Here is a 13366-nt window from a genome sequence, read left to right as displayed (position 1 = left end):
GTCTTAGCGTTTCAAAATGTTCTGGACATTTGTTGAGGAGGAATAGGCTTTCAGTACTACCGTGGGTCCCTATCTTTAAGGTGAGATACAGCGTGTCAAAGTTGACCACTTTTAAATTGCATGAGTCAAGTAAGCACTTACAATTTAATCTTTTTTGAAAAATTTTACAAATTTTTGACAAAAAACATATTTTTCATATTAAAAACGATGCCATTTTTAAACCGCTAAAGATATTGATTTTTATTTTGTGCATACATATACTGGGCGCTCCGGTAGCCGAGTTGGTAGCGTGCTTGAATTACCAGTGCAGGGGTCATGGGTTCAATTCCCGCCAGAAGCCTTGATCTGTCGCTACTGTGGTATCACAATGGACTTAAAATTGTTTAAGTGAGTCTTACTCTTACCTAACCTAACCTACCAACGTTATGGGGGTCCATTCTTACTATTCCTTTGTTTCTCATAGTGCAAATGCAAATTTTGCCCATGAATATTCCACTAAGGAACAGGGGCAAACTTCTCACATATCAATGAGTGCAGTCCAATTCAAGTTTAAGCTCAACGATAAGGGGCCTCCTTTTTATAGCCGAGTCCGAACGGCGAGCCGCAGTGCGACACCTCTTTGTAGAGAAGTTATACATGGCATAGTACCTTACAAATGTTGCCAGCATTAGGAGGGGAAAACCACCGCTGAAAATTTTTTCTGATTGTCTCGCCAGGATTCGAACCCAGGCGTTCAGCGTCATAGGCGGACATGCTAACCTCTGCGTTACGGTGTACTTCATAGTATAGTTTTTCATAGTATTTTTTACAATTTTCCGGGGGCGGTTTATTGGCCCCGCCCCAACCACATGGGTTTTGTGGGATGGATTTACGATAAGCTCAGATATCAAAATAAAATGGTTATTAACTCCATAAACCAATTATTTGAAAGTTGCCCCTTCTTTTAAGCATCTTTTTTACTGTTTTAAAAAATTGGTATTTATCACAAAAAACTTTTTATGCAATGGATTAAATTGGTAGGTATATTACTTAAATTTATAAATGTATAAAAAAAGAAGAAAAATTGCCGCTTCCATTAGAACCTCTCTTCATTGTTGGGGGCATGGTCTGTGGAGAGCGTTATAAACAAATTGATTTAAATATATGTATATCTAAAATTAATAGTAATAAATACCAATTTTGCTTACAGTAACACAAAATCTAGATCCACATATGTTATCTTCCGTCCTTAGCACAGTTTTTCTAGTGAATGGATAACAAACTATTAAAATAAAATCATACTAATAATATTTATATGTTATACATAACACATTTGCATTCCAGAATTTCCCCCAGTTTGTTGCGTTGCTTTGCAATCATAATTAAATAAATTCTATTTTAGGGAGAAATCAAAAACTACACTTTCTATTTTTTATTCTTTTTGTGTCTGTGTATGGTATAATCGAGACATATTTTTGACTCATTCTCACTTCTTTTCGCATTGGATATGTGTGAAAGGGACCACAATATAAACTTGGTCAATGCATAAATTATACTATTAAATAACAATTTAATTCGTACTTTATCAATTATAATATTATTAAAGCACCTTGTTTAAAATGTTTTTTATAGCACTATATTAGGTCTATATATTGGGTTGCCCAAAAAGTAATTGCGGATTTTTCATATAGTCGGCGTTGACAAAATTTTTCACAGCTTGTGACTCTGTAATTGCATTCTTTCTTCTGTCAGTTACCAGCTGTTACTTTTAGCTTGCTTTAGAAAAAAAGTGTAAAAAAGTATATTTGATTAAAGTTCATTCTAAGTTTTACTAAAAATGCATTTACTTTCTTTTAAAAAATCCGCAATTACTTTTTGGGCAACCCAATAATTTACTGTGTAATTCATTTAAAAGATCGACCAAAAAATTGCTCGTGGAAAACCAATAGCAAGTGCATCTCTGTCTAGTTGCAAGAGATTTCGTTTGGCTGGAGTTACGGTTCTCTACGCAAATGCAGTTGGTCTTTCGCTGTGGTTAATTAAATGGGAACGAACTCCTGCTATACCTGATGGACTCGGGTCACATGTTAAGTGAAGAATTGGTCTTGCATCGTAGAGGATTAATACGCAGTCACTTGGAATTTTCTTTTTAATTCGTTCAAAAGATTCTTGATAATATGCTGTCCATTTAAATCAGTGGTGGCCAAAATTTAAGTTTTTTCTACACTAGATTTCATACTCAACTCACATGTACGCTTATGCTGTGTTCGGGAACTCAACAATTTGTGCAAATTTGAACAAATTTTTACTGGAAGTCGTTCGCGTACTTTTTTTGCAGCAGAAGAGAGCAAATTTTGACAGTTCGAAAATAGAGATCCTGGAAATTTATACTGGGACTTTTTTTGCCAGCAGAAATTTGCAACTTTGAAAAGATGTTTTGTAAAGGTCAGCTGTTTTATGAAAAACAGCGTAACAGAGAAATACAAAAGCTAATACCAAAATGGATCAAAAGGGCAAAGGTAGTAAAAAATAAAAATATTGGTTATTGGTAATTTTTATATTTGTTTCATTTTTATTTACTTTAAATGAAGATTCATGGCAGCAACTTCTGTTCAGGTACAAAAAATCTCGACATATTAAGTTGTATTTTTACCTCAAGTCGGTTGTTCTACGTTAGAAGGTAAGTGCGGAATTATTTGGAAAATCTTGAAAAATTAAAACATTGTATCCTTCCAGACACCAAGAAAAGAGCAATGATCGGTTTCTTGAGTGTTTTGATGGAATCGTCCTCATCAGAGCGCTACGATGAAACCACCACCGTTCCTTTGAATTTGTTAAGAAGGGAAGATGCTACCATGGTATTTAGTGGGTCTGTCTGGGCAGTTTAAAGTGTTTGTAACTTTAAACTGGAAAAAATTAGTGCAAATTAATTTACAAATTGTGAACGAATACAGATATCTTCAATGATAACACAGTGTCGGAAGCCGTCACATGACCAAATAGAAAACTCCCTTAGCCTCACATCAGTGGTCGCAGCAATTTGTCTAGCCACAATATCCAGAAGCATTAGGTGGTTAGTACAACGTTCCTTTGTCAGCACACCAAGTGCTGCCGACAAGGGACTTGATAACGTTGTTTCTACTTTTGTGTACGGTGATAGCATGTAAAGCAGTTGTAGTCCTATTCAGCCTTGAAATGCATGCTGATGCTCGGCGAATGGAAATGCGTCTTGGCTAATGATGAAAGAAGACAGATCGGTCTGTGCGACTTTCCTTGCTCGTGTCCTTTCCTGGTTTCAGTAGAGAGATCACACTGCCCATCTTCCAAACATCGGATACTATAATAGTGTTCAGACAGGCTGAGGACAGTTGTAAGATACTCGACTCCAGGCAGATTCAGATTTTACTTTTATCAGTCGCAGACAATCAGCGGTATCGAGCGGATAGTCTCCGTGAGAGGTCGGTCGGCACCGGCTCTTGTACACATACTGAGTGCCTGCCATTGTACATAGAATTGGCTGTTAATCAAGCGATATATATATCGCCTTTATTTTAATTATCTGAATCTCATATGATCTTTATTGGCGTATGAATTATCTAGGAGGGTAAAGGGTTATTAAAGTTTGGATGTAAGATGTACTCCATTCTTAAATGACTTTGTTTGAGTCCGATATTCTCATGGGGATTTTGAGATTGGGAAGACCCCCAGAGTGATGGTTGGTGTGTTCAGTGGGTGGTGTGGACCCGCAGAAACGTGGTCCCGAAAGTGGGTATGAATTTCGTGGTCTACTCCCAAATACCTTTTATTTCAGCCCTATATTGGCATGATCGGCTAATATGTATGTTCGATTTAGGGGTGTTTTCGGGGGTGAGGTGATCCCCCATACACTTAGCCCTGAAAAAAATATCAGCATCGTGCTCTACTCTCAAATACCATTTATTTAAAGCCCATAATGTCATTGGTTTAAGGGGAGTTTATGTGGCGTCCCACAAACACTGGGCTTCAATTGGTTAACAAATTCGTTTTCTTATCCCAAATACCTATTATTTGAGCCACATATTGCCAATGTCGGTAAATTTCTACTCATTGGGGGTTGTTTTGGGGAAGAGGCGGCGCCCCAAATACATAGTCCCACATCTGGATATCAGACGATCAGTATAAAATTGTTGTTCTTCTGATAGGGGTAGATCCCCAGAAAACTGGTCCCGAAAGTGGGTATAAATTTCGTGCTCTACTCCCCAATACCTTTCATATAAGTTCCACATTGACATGGTAGGTAAATATGTCCGAAAACACTTAGCTCTAAACATATATTAGCATTGTGCATTAAATATGTATGTCCGGTGGGGTATGGGCCTTAAAACCTATCAATATCAAGCTCGACTCTCTTTAAGAGAGTGGGCGTCCTCCAGACAGTTTGTCCCGAATGTTGATATCAGATTCGTGGTCTAGTCCCAAATACCTTTCATTTGAGCCCCATATTTTTATAATCGGCAAACAGGTCCTATTTGGAGGATGGGGCCACCACTCAGTGACTTGGCCATGAAAATATATATCAGATTTGTGTTCTACTGTAAAATACTTTTTATTAGAGTCCCATATTGCAATGGCCAGCAAATACGTCCTGTTTGGGTGGTGTTATGGGTGTTAGGTGGCTCCATTGAAACTGTTTTCCGAATATTAATATTAAATTCGTTTTCGTTGATATCAGATTCTACAATCAAATAACTTTTATTTGAGCCCCATATTGCAATGGTCAGTTAATAAGTCCTGTTTGGGAGGATAGATAGAGGTTAAACAGTGCCGGAGATATCAAACCACCTTGGGTAACTCCCTGTTTCACTCTACGGTGCTTCGAGTTCTTATCCCTAATTTCTACAAATGACTGGCGACCACACAGATAATTTGGGACCCATCGTTTCAGGCCTGGCTGGAGGGACGTGTTGGCGATGTCCTGAAATAATTTGGCATGGCTGACAGTGTCGAATGCCTTCGATAGGTCCAGTGCCACGAGGACCGTCCCATCACATGGCCTGAGCTGATTGAAGCCACGGCGAATGTGTGCGGTGACGGCAAGCAAAGATGTTGTTGTGCTGTGCAGTCTTCGAAATCCATGTTGATGCTCGGCGAATGGAAATTCTCCTACGAGGCTCGGGAGGAGTAATGCCTCAAGCGTCTTTGCCACTGGTGAGAGAAGGGGGATCGGTCTATACGACTCCCCCAAACTCGTGCCTTTTCCAGGCTTCAGTCGCGGGATCACTCTGCCCATTTTCCAGACATCGGGAACTATAAGAGTGTTCAATGACAGGTTTAGGACAGTGGTAAGGTACTTAACTCGAGGTGAATCCAGATTCTTCAACATCAATGTAGAGATTCCGTCGGGGTCCAACGCCTTAGATGATTTGGCGCCACGGATGACATTCGTAACTTCGCCCACGGTAAATTGTGGTGGCTGTCCATCGGCTCGGAGACCACAAATACGGCGATTGGGTCTCCTTCTTGCCCTGTCTCTCTCGGGATGCACAATTAATTGACGGTTGAACAAACCGGCGCATCTCTTCGGATCAATCACTGTTATTTCGACAAAAGTGACTGTTTGAGTCTGTAATATTTTTTACAGGCTGTTCGAATCGAAAACAAAACAACAAACTTTTCACAAAAAAATAATTTCCGAATTGAACAACTTTATTGATCTGGTTGTTGCTAACGAAAAAGACTAATGATATATGCAAAGCAAAAAATTTAATTTCAACCCAATATGCAACAGCAGTCATGTATAAAAAAAGGCTTGTTGTACAAAAAAGGTTTATTTACATACACTCATACATACATAAAAGTGCACCCCCAATCTTTTAGCACAGGCAGCGGCTAGACAGCGATCAGACAGAAATGCGCATGCGGATGTGTGAAAGTGTATGCATGCATTTAGATGGTAGGCAGGTAATAGATTTGAGATGTTGCACAAATGCAAAAACAATAATTTGCATACAATTTTTGGGTAACAGCAGCAGCCAAACCAAACAGGGCCGGACTGCGGCTAACATCCTCCCCCCGTTGAAGGACGTGGGACTTCAACCGATTCATCAATTGGTAGTACGGCTAGTTTAGTTACAGCTCGCCTAAACATTCCGCCACTCGTTCGAACGTTCACCACTCGCACAACTCCGTCTTCGTCATTTATAGTTTCAACCACTCGTCCCATTTGCCATTTTAGTGATGGTAAATTTTCATCCTTTACTATCACCATTGCATGAAAGGATGTGTTGTCACTTTGAGACTGCCATTTTGACTGCTCTTGTAGAAGAGTTAAAAACGAACTGCTCCACTTTCTCCAAAAAATCTGTTGCAATTCCAAAACCTTTTGCCAACTGTTGAGACGGCCGAAATTCATCCATGACATATTTGGTTCAGGTATTGAAATAAGTAGGCCATCCACTAAAAAATGGCCAGGCGTTAATATATCCAGGTCCTCAGGGTCTTTGGAGAGCGGGCGCAATGGGCGAGAGTTCAAAATCGCAGAAATTTGGCAGACTAGTGTGCGTAGTTCGTCTAATGAAAGTGTATTGAGGCCAACTGCTCGGTAGAAATGGAATTTAGCAGACTTTACAGCCGCTTCCCACCAAAATATGGCGATCTGGGTGGAATAAATTTCCAATCAATGCCATCATCAAGACATTGATCATGAATGGCATTTAGATTTCCCATAACGTGTTGTAGCAATTTTGGCTTTATTCGAAAGCATCGGACACACTTTGAAATAATGGAATATACCAGCTTTCGTCCTCCGATTGGCCAAAATTGCTGTCGAATTGTACCCAATGATAGGCGCCAACGAATATAATTTGCTCGAGGATGCGATTTCCTTGTTTGATTTCAACGCCTTATACTCTTCAGGAAAATGGACAAGCTGTATATTTCTAACCAGAATGCGAGTACCATCACTAATGTCATCAGGGGTTAATACTTCAGTTTGGTCGCTCAATTTGGAATGTAAAAATTTATAAACATGCGCAAAAATTCGTTGTATTTTCGAAAAAGAATTGCGATACTTACACTGTATCGACAAATCAGTGAGGAAAGTCGTCAGCAGTACATTTCTTCGGCGCTCAGGTAAGTCATCCACAAAATTTAAAGTATCAGGCCAGTTTGAAGTTTCATTTAGCAGGAACCTTGGACCACCTTTCCACTGTAATCAATGGAGTAGCTCCCCAAGTTTCGCACCTCTTCACAAAATGTCTGCTGGATTGAGTTTTGTTGGAACGTAATGCCAAGAAATTCAAGTACCAAGTGACTGAATTCGCGAAATTCGATTGGCAACGAAAACGTTGAAGTTGAAGTTGGATGGTAGCCCTCGAAGCCAGGACAAAACCACCATCGAATCGGACCAACAATGGACTTCACAGTGAAACGCCAGAGATTTTACAACGGTATCAATCAACTCAGCTAGAAGGCATGCAGCTGAAAGTTCGAGCTTTGGTACAGTGAGCGTCTTCAATGGGGCAACTCTCGACTTAGAGCACAGCAATTCACATTTAATGACGTTGACCTCACATAGACAAATGCGCCGTAAGCAGCCAAGCTGGCATCGCAGAAATCATAAATCTGCAATACTGAAAACATACCGTGGAAATGTGAAACGGTGCATCAGATCGAATTTCGAAATGTACTCAATCCATGATGAATACAACGATTGAGGCAAGCTTTCATCCCATTGAAGATTGAGTTTCCACAGATGCTGCATAACCATTTTTGCCTTTGTAAAGATGGCCAATCGAAGACAATATGGACCGCTTTGTCACCACCTTGCAGTCATCAATGAAGGTAAACGAAAATATGAAATTATCACTCTGGGGATCCCAAGTGAGCCCAAGAGTTTTGGTGATATCGGTTCCGTCGTGAAATTTCAACAATGTTTGCAGTCTTCAGTAGGAACATTTCGTAGAGCATCTGGATCGTTGGAGCACCATTTGCGAATCAAGAATTCCCCCTTTTTAAGCAAAGCTGTCTCTTGATGCCTTATCTCTTCGACCTCTGATATGGAATTGCCACCGGAAAGCATGTCATCTACGTAGAAGTCACGCAGAACCACTTTGGAACCCAGTTGATGCATTGCACGGATAGCTAGGAACGCAGCGGGCTTTGTGCCATTGGTGACTGTGTTCAATTTATATGTTCTTATTTCTCGTCTCGTTCTCTCGTCACAGAATGCATTCGAGGTAATCGTCAGGGTGAGACACTCGTACACACCTGTACATTTTCGCTAAGGGCCACTTTGAAAAATCTATACCTGAGGAGGGTATTGAAGAGCTTTGGTTGTATAGTAGGGCCGGAATGTTGTATATTCCAGTTGGAAGTATCAAGATTTATGTTTGGCTTGTAATCTGTGATGTTTGGTACCACCATTGCAGCGAACGAAGTGGTGAAATCACTATGGCAAGATTTCACAACCAAATCAACAGATTTCTCAACCAGCATACTTCCGTCACCTATCCCGTAAACTGTGCCTAAAACCCGATTGCAATTTAAGCCAAGAATCTTTGCAAAACGATTTGCAATCAAGTACAACTGGGATGTAGAATCTAAAAATGATCGACATGGCACGAAATTCCCAAACTTATTTTTGGCGAGGATAATGACTGTGACCAACAGGACGGTTTCACCTGTGGTTGCCGATTTCCCAGATGAATCAGCGAAATAAGCACTGATTGGGATGTTGATGGTTCCACTGCATCAGATGGCTGGGTTTCTGGCGTTTGGCCATATGCAACATTGTATGGTGTTTTGATGAGCATTGTCTGCAAGCACTCGAATTGCACATTTTCAACACATGGCCCTTCTGAAGACAATTAAGGCACAATTTCAAACGTTTTGCCTCCTTGAAACGAAGAGATGGAGAGAGGTTGCTGAAAGATGGACAACTGACAAAGTAGTGGTCCGAATCACAAAAGGCACACAGCGGGGATGAACTTCCAGTAGCTACATGCACATGACGATTTTTAAATGTTTGTTTTTTGTTTTTTTGATGAAAAGATCTGGCACAAACGACAGAGTTGTTCAAATTTTCCAACATTCGATATCTTTGCTCCAAAAAGCTCGACATGGATGAACAGGACTCTCCTCCCACTTTTTTAGGGAATATCTGTCCATTTTAGTGGCAGCTAAATAAATTAAGGGGCCATCTGCAATTTGATCCCTACTGGCTACCGTCTGCTTGCAGGTGGGAATTAAATTTATCACTAACGTAAGCCAATGGATGGGCAACCTTTAACAGCTTACAGCGAAATAATTACTTTTATGTGAGTCAGAAAATTTAACAATTTATCGCTTCCATGTAATTTGTCTCATTAAGCTCCAACGATTAAATTGTGTCCAAGGCGGCACCAGTCAAGCTTGAGCGCAGATGATGGAATTTCTCCAGGTCACTTAAATCCGTGATGCTGTCGGCAATTGTTGAGAACAGTGAGAGGAAATTCGGCCAATCAACATAAACTCCGCCAAACTTCGCCAACTGTATCTCTGGTAGGCGTGTTTTGCGTGTCGAAGATGAAGTTTCGGAAAATGGACTGCCATCAACAGAAAATTGGCGCACCGTCGATGAACGTGGATTTGATTCCAATCTCCGGATGGAATTCATCTGTCGAGTCAATTTGGTCTTGACATCCAGATACAAGGCGGTGAACTTCACCCTTTCTTCACTTTCCATTTCGGCCGTTACCATCTCCTCCAACGCTGACTGAGGCTCCTCGAATGAGGCGCTTATCTGCTCCACAAAGTCGAGACGGACGGACAAATCTGCATCATCATATTCACCAAGCTGCGTCGGCGTAAGAGATTTTTTCAACATCTCCAACTGCTTCAGCATTGATGCAATCCTTGTCATGAAGGGCAATACATTTTTTGAATTTCCGCCATCACTTGCGTTGTTAGTATGTTTTGCGTCTGGCATTTTTCCTTTTTTTAATTTAACAACTTCGCGTTTATTTCACAAAAACTTTCAAAAACAAGAGAAATATCCGACTTGACGATATTTTTCTTGTGATCACCAAATAGATCACGTCCGGGTCACCAATGTTTGAGTCTGTAGTATTTTTTACAGGCTGTTCGAATTGAACAACTTTATTGACCTGCTTGTTGCTAACGAAAATGACTGATGATACATGCAAAGCAAAAAATGTAACTTTAACCAAAAATGCAACTGCATTCATGTATAAAAAAGGCTTGATGTACCAAAAAGGTTTATGTACATACACTCACACATACATAAAAGTGCATCCCCAATCTATTAGCACAGACAGCGGCTAGACAGCGACCAGAAAGAAATGCGCAAACGTATGTGTGAAAGTGCATGTATGCATTTAGATGGTAGGCAGGTAATAGATTCGAGATGTTGCACAAATGCAAAAACAATAATTTGCATACAATTTTTGGGTAACAGCAGCAGCCAAACCAAACAGGGACGGACTTTCGGTTAACAGTGACTGAGGTCCTGTCATCTCATCTACCAAGGTTCGAGAGTGACTTAATAGTAGACCACAGTTTGCTTACACCGGTGCCTAAGTTACATTGCTCCAAGTGTTCCAGCCACAAATTCCGCTTATGTTCATTGACTACCCTGTTTATTTCCAGATTCAGCTCGCTGATTCTGGGGTTAGCGGGGTCCATACCACAAATCCCATCACGCTCCTCTGCGAGAACCACAGCTTGCGCCGGAAAATTGGGCCGCACTCGGGGTATTCGTCCGGCTGGTATAAAGCTAGCGGCGGCTGCGTTAATGATGTCTCGGAATTTCCTCTCGGCCACTAGCACATCAGAGGGGGGTGGCAGTTCACTGAAGCGGCGATTGGTATACTCTCTGAAGCCAGCCCAATCGGCCTTCTTATGAATGATAAACGTTCGGCGCTCAGAGGTTATGAAGTCGGGTGGTCGGTCGATGGTGAGAATTATGGGGAGGTGGTCTGACCCCAAAAAGATGACGACTTGCCAGGATACGTCACTCAAGAGATCAGGGGATGCAATGGAGATGTCTGGCGAGCTGCTGCACCTCCTCGTAATCCAAGTGGGGGCATCCTCATTCACCGTGCAAAACGTGGAGCTTTCAATCTGCTCTGCCATAGCTATGTCACGCTGCTCGTTACCCACTTGACGTGTGATGCGCATTAAAGTCCCCTAGAACCAGACGATTATGGCCAGATATCAACCCACTAATGTCGGGGTTGCAAGCCTGGCCATTAATCGGGACGTAGCTACCAATCGGCGGTATGTACACGTTGTATAGCTCTATCTCGGCAGTACCGGACCTGACTATTATCCTAATGCATTCCATGTAGGGGTCACGAGGCAGACATGCTCACCCTTATCCCAATTTTCAGAAACGCCAGATCTCGGAGATAGGGTACCTATGGGGACGCCCGAGCCCCAATGAGAATATGTGTATATATATATATATATATATATATATATATATATATATATATATATATATATATATATATATATATATATATATATATATATATATATATATATATATATATATATATATATATATATATATATATATATATATATATATATATATATATATATATATATATATATATATATATATATATATATATATACACATATTCTCATTGGGGCTCGGGCGTCCCCATAGGTACCCTATCTCCGAGATCTGGCGTTTCTGAAAATTGGGATAAGGGTGAGCATGTCTGCCTATAACGCTGAAAGCCTGGGTTCGAATCCTGGCGAGACCATCAGAAATAATTTTCTGCGGTGGTTTTCCTCTTTTGATGCTAGCAACATTTGTGAGGTACTATGTCATGTTTAACTTCTCTTCAAAGAGATGTCGCACTGCGATACGCCGTTCGGACTGGGCTATAAAAAGGAGGCCCCTTATAATTAGCTTAAACTTGAATCGGACTGCACTCATTGATATGTGTGAAGTTTGCCTCTGTTCCTTAGTGAAATGTTCATGGGCAACATTTGCATTACACTATTTCAGTATAACACTTTTTAAAACATTTTGTTTTTACTTAACAATAATTATTTAATAAATTATTTTATTTCATTAAAAGATAAATAAAAACACACTAATTTTTTTTTGTCTACCCACGCCACCATATGTCTGTCTATGATAGAAACTAGACATATATTTTTCTCATTCGCACTCCTTCGCATTCTTCGTGCGAAAGCAAGCACAACAGAACGCAGAAATAGACTCTCACAATTTGTATTTTTAAATAACAATTTAATTCGTACAATTAAAAATATGTTCAACGAAGGCCTTCTTTATCAATCACTCTCCATGATACAAAAAAAACGGATTTCAATGTCAAAAATAATTAAAGCAATTAACACCCTGTTCGAAAAGTTTTTTATAACTTAATACCATGTTTAATTGGTCAAATTTAGGTCTATATTTTTTCTGTACACTAAAATAGATGATAGTGCCAACTGTTTACTGTACAGAAAAAATCAAAAACATGGTTCAATTAAGAAATTTGTTCATTCAATGAAAAAATTCACTGAAATCGGACCTTTAAACGAATTTGGATTTATGACAAGCTCAAAAATCTAATTAAATCAGTCATTAATTCAACAATTGATTTGAAAGTTGTGCCTTCTCTCAAATAACATGTTTACCAATTTAATAAGAGTAAATAATTGATATTTTTTGCATTATTAAAAATATTTAATTTTATTGGATTAAATTGCTGATAAAACATGTAATATATCGATTTAAAATATTTATTTTTTAATTTATATTTTCTAAAAGAAAGAAGAAAAAATTGCCTTTACTTTACGAGCCTCTCTTCATTGTCGTGGATACCATCTGTAAAAAGTATATTGTAGAACAAAACAATTTATATACATATTAAAGTGAATCGTAATCGCATTTTGAGCACAATATTACGAAATCTAGACCATCAACGTTAGTCGAAACCGATCATGGTCCAAGCATGGTGAACCAGCTCAAACCACTTCAAAGGCTGATATCCACCAAAAGAAGGTTATGCTGTCTGTTTGGTGCGATTGGAAGGGTGTGGTATATTTTGAACTGCTTCCAAGGAACCAAACGATTAATTCGGATGTTTACTGTCAACAATTGGACAAATTGAATACAGCCATCAAGGAGAAGCGACCAGAATTGGTCAATCGTAAATCGTAAAGGTGTAATATTCCACAAGGACAACGCTAGACCGCACACATCTTTGGTCACTCGCCAAAAACTGAGTGAGCTTGGCTGGGAACTTTCGATGCATCCACCATATAGCCCTGACCTTGCACCATCAGACTACCATTTATTTCGATCTTTGCAGAACTCCTTAAATGGTAAAACTTTCGGCAATGATGAGGCTATAAAATCGCTCTTGGTTCAGTTTTT

This window comes from Stomoxys calcitrans, chromosome 1 (genome assembly GCF_963082655.1).
Source record: "Stomoxys calcitrans chromosome 1, idStoCalc2.1, whole genome shotgun sequence".
Classification (NCBI taxonomy): Eukaryota; Metazoa; Arthropoda; class Insecta; order Diptera; family Muscidae; genus Stomoxys; species Stomoxys calcitrans.
Note: the sequence above shows the minus strand (reverse complement) of the source record.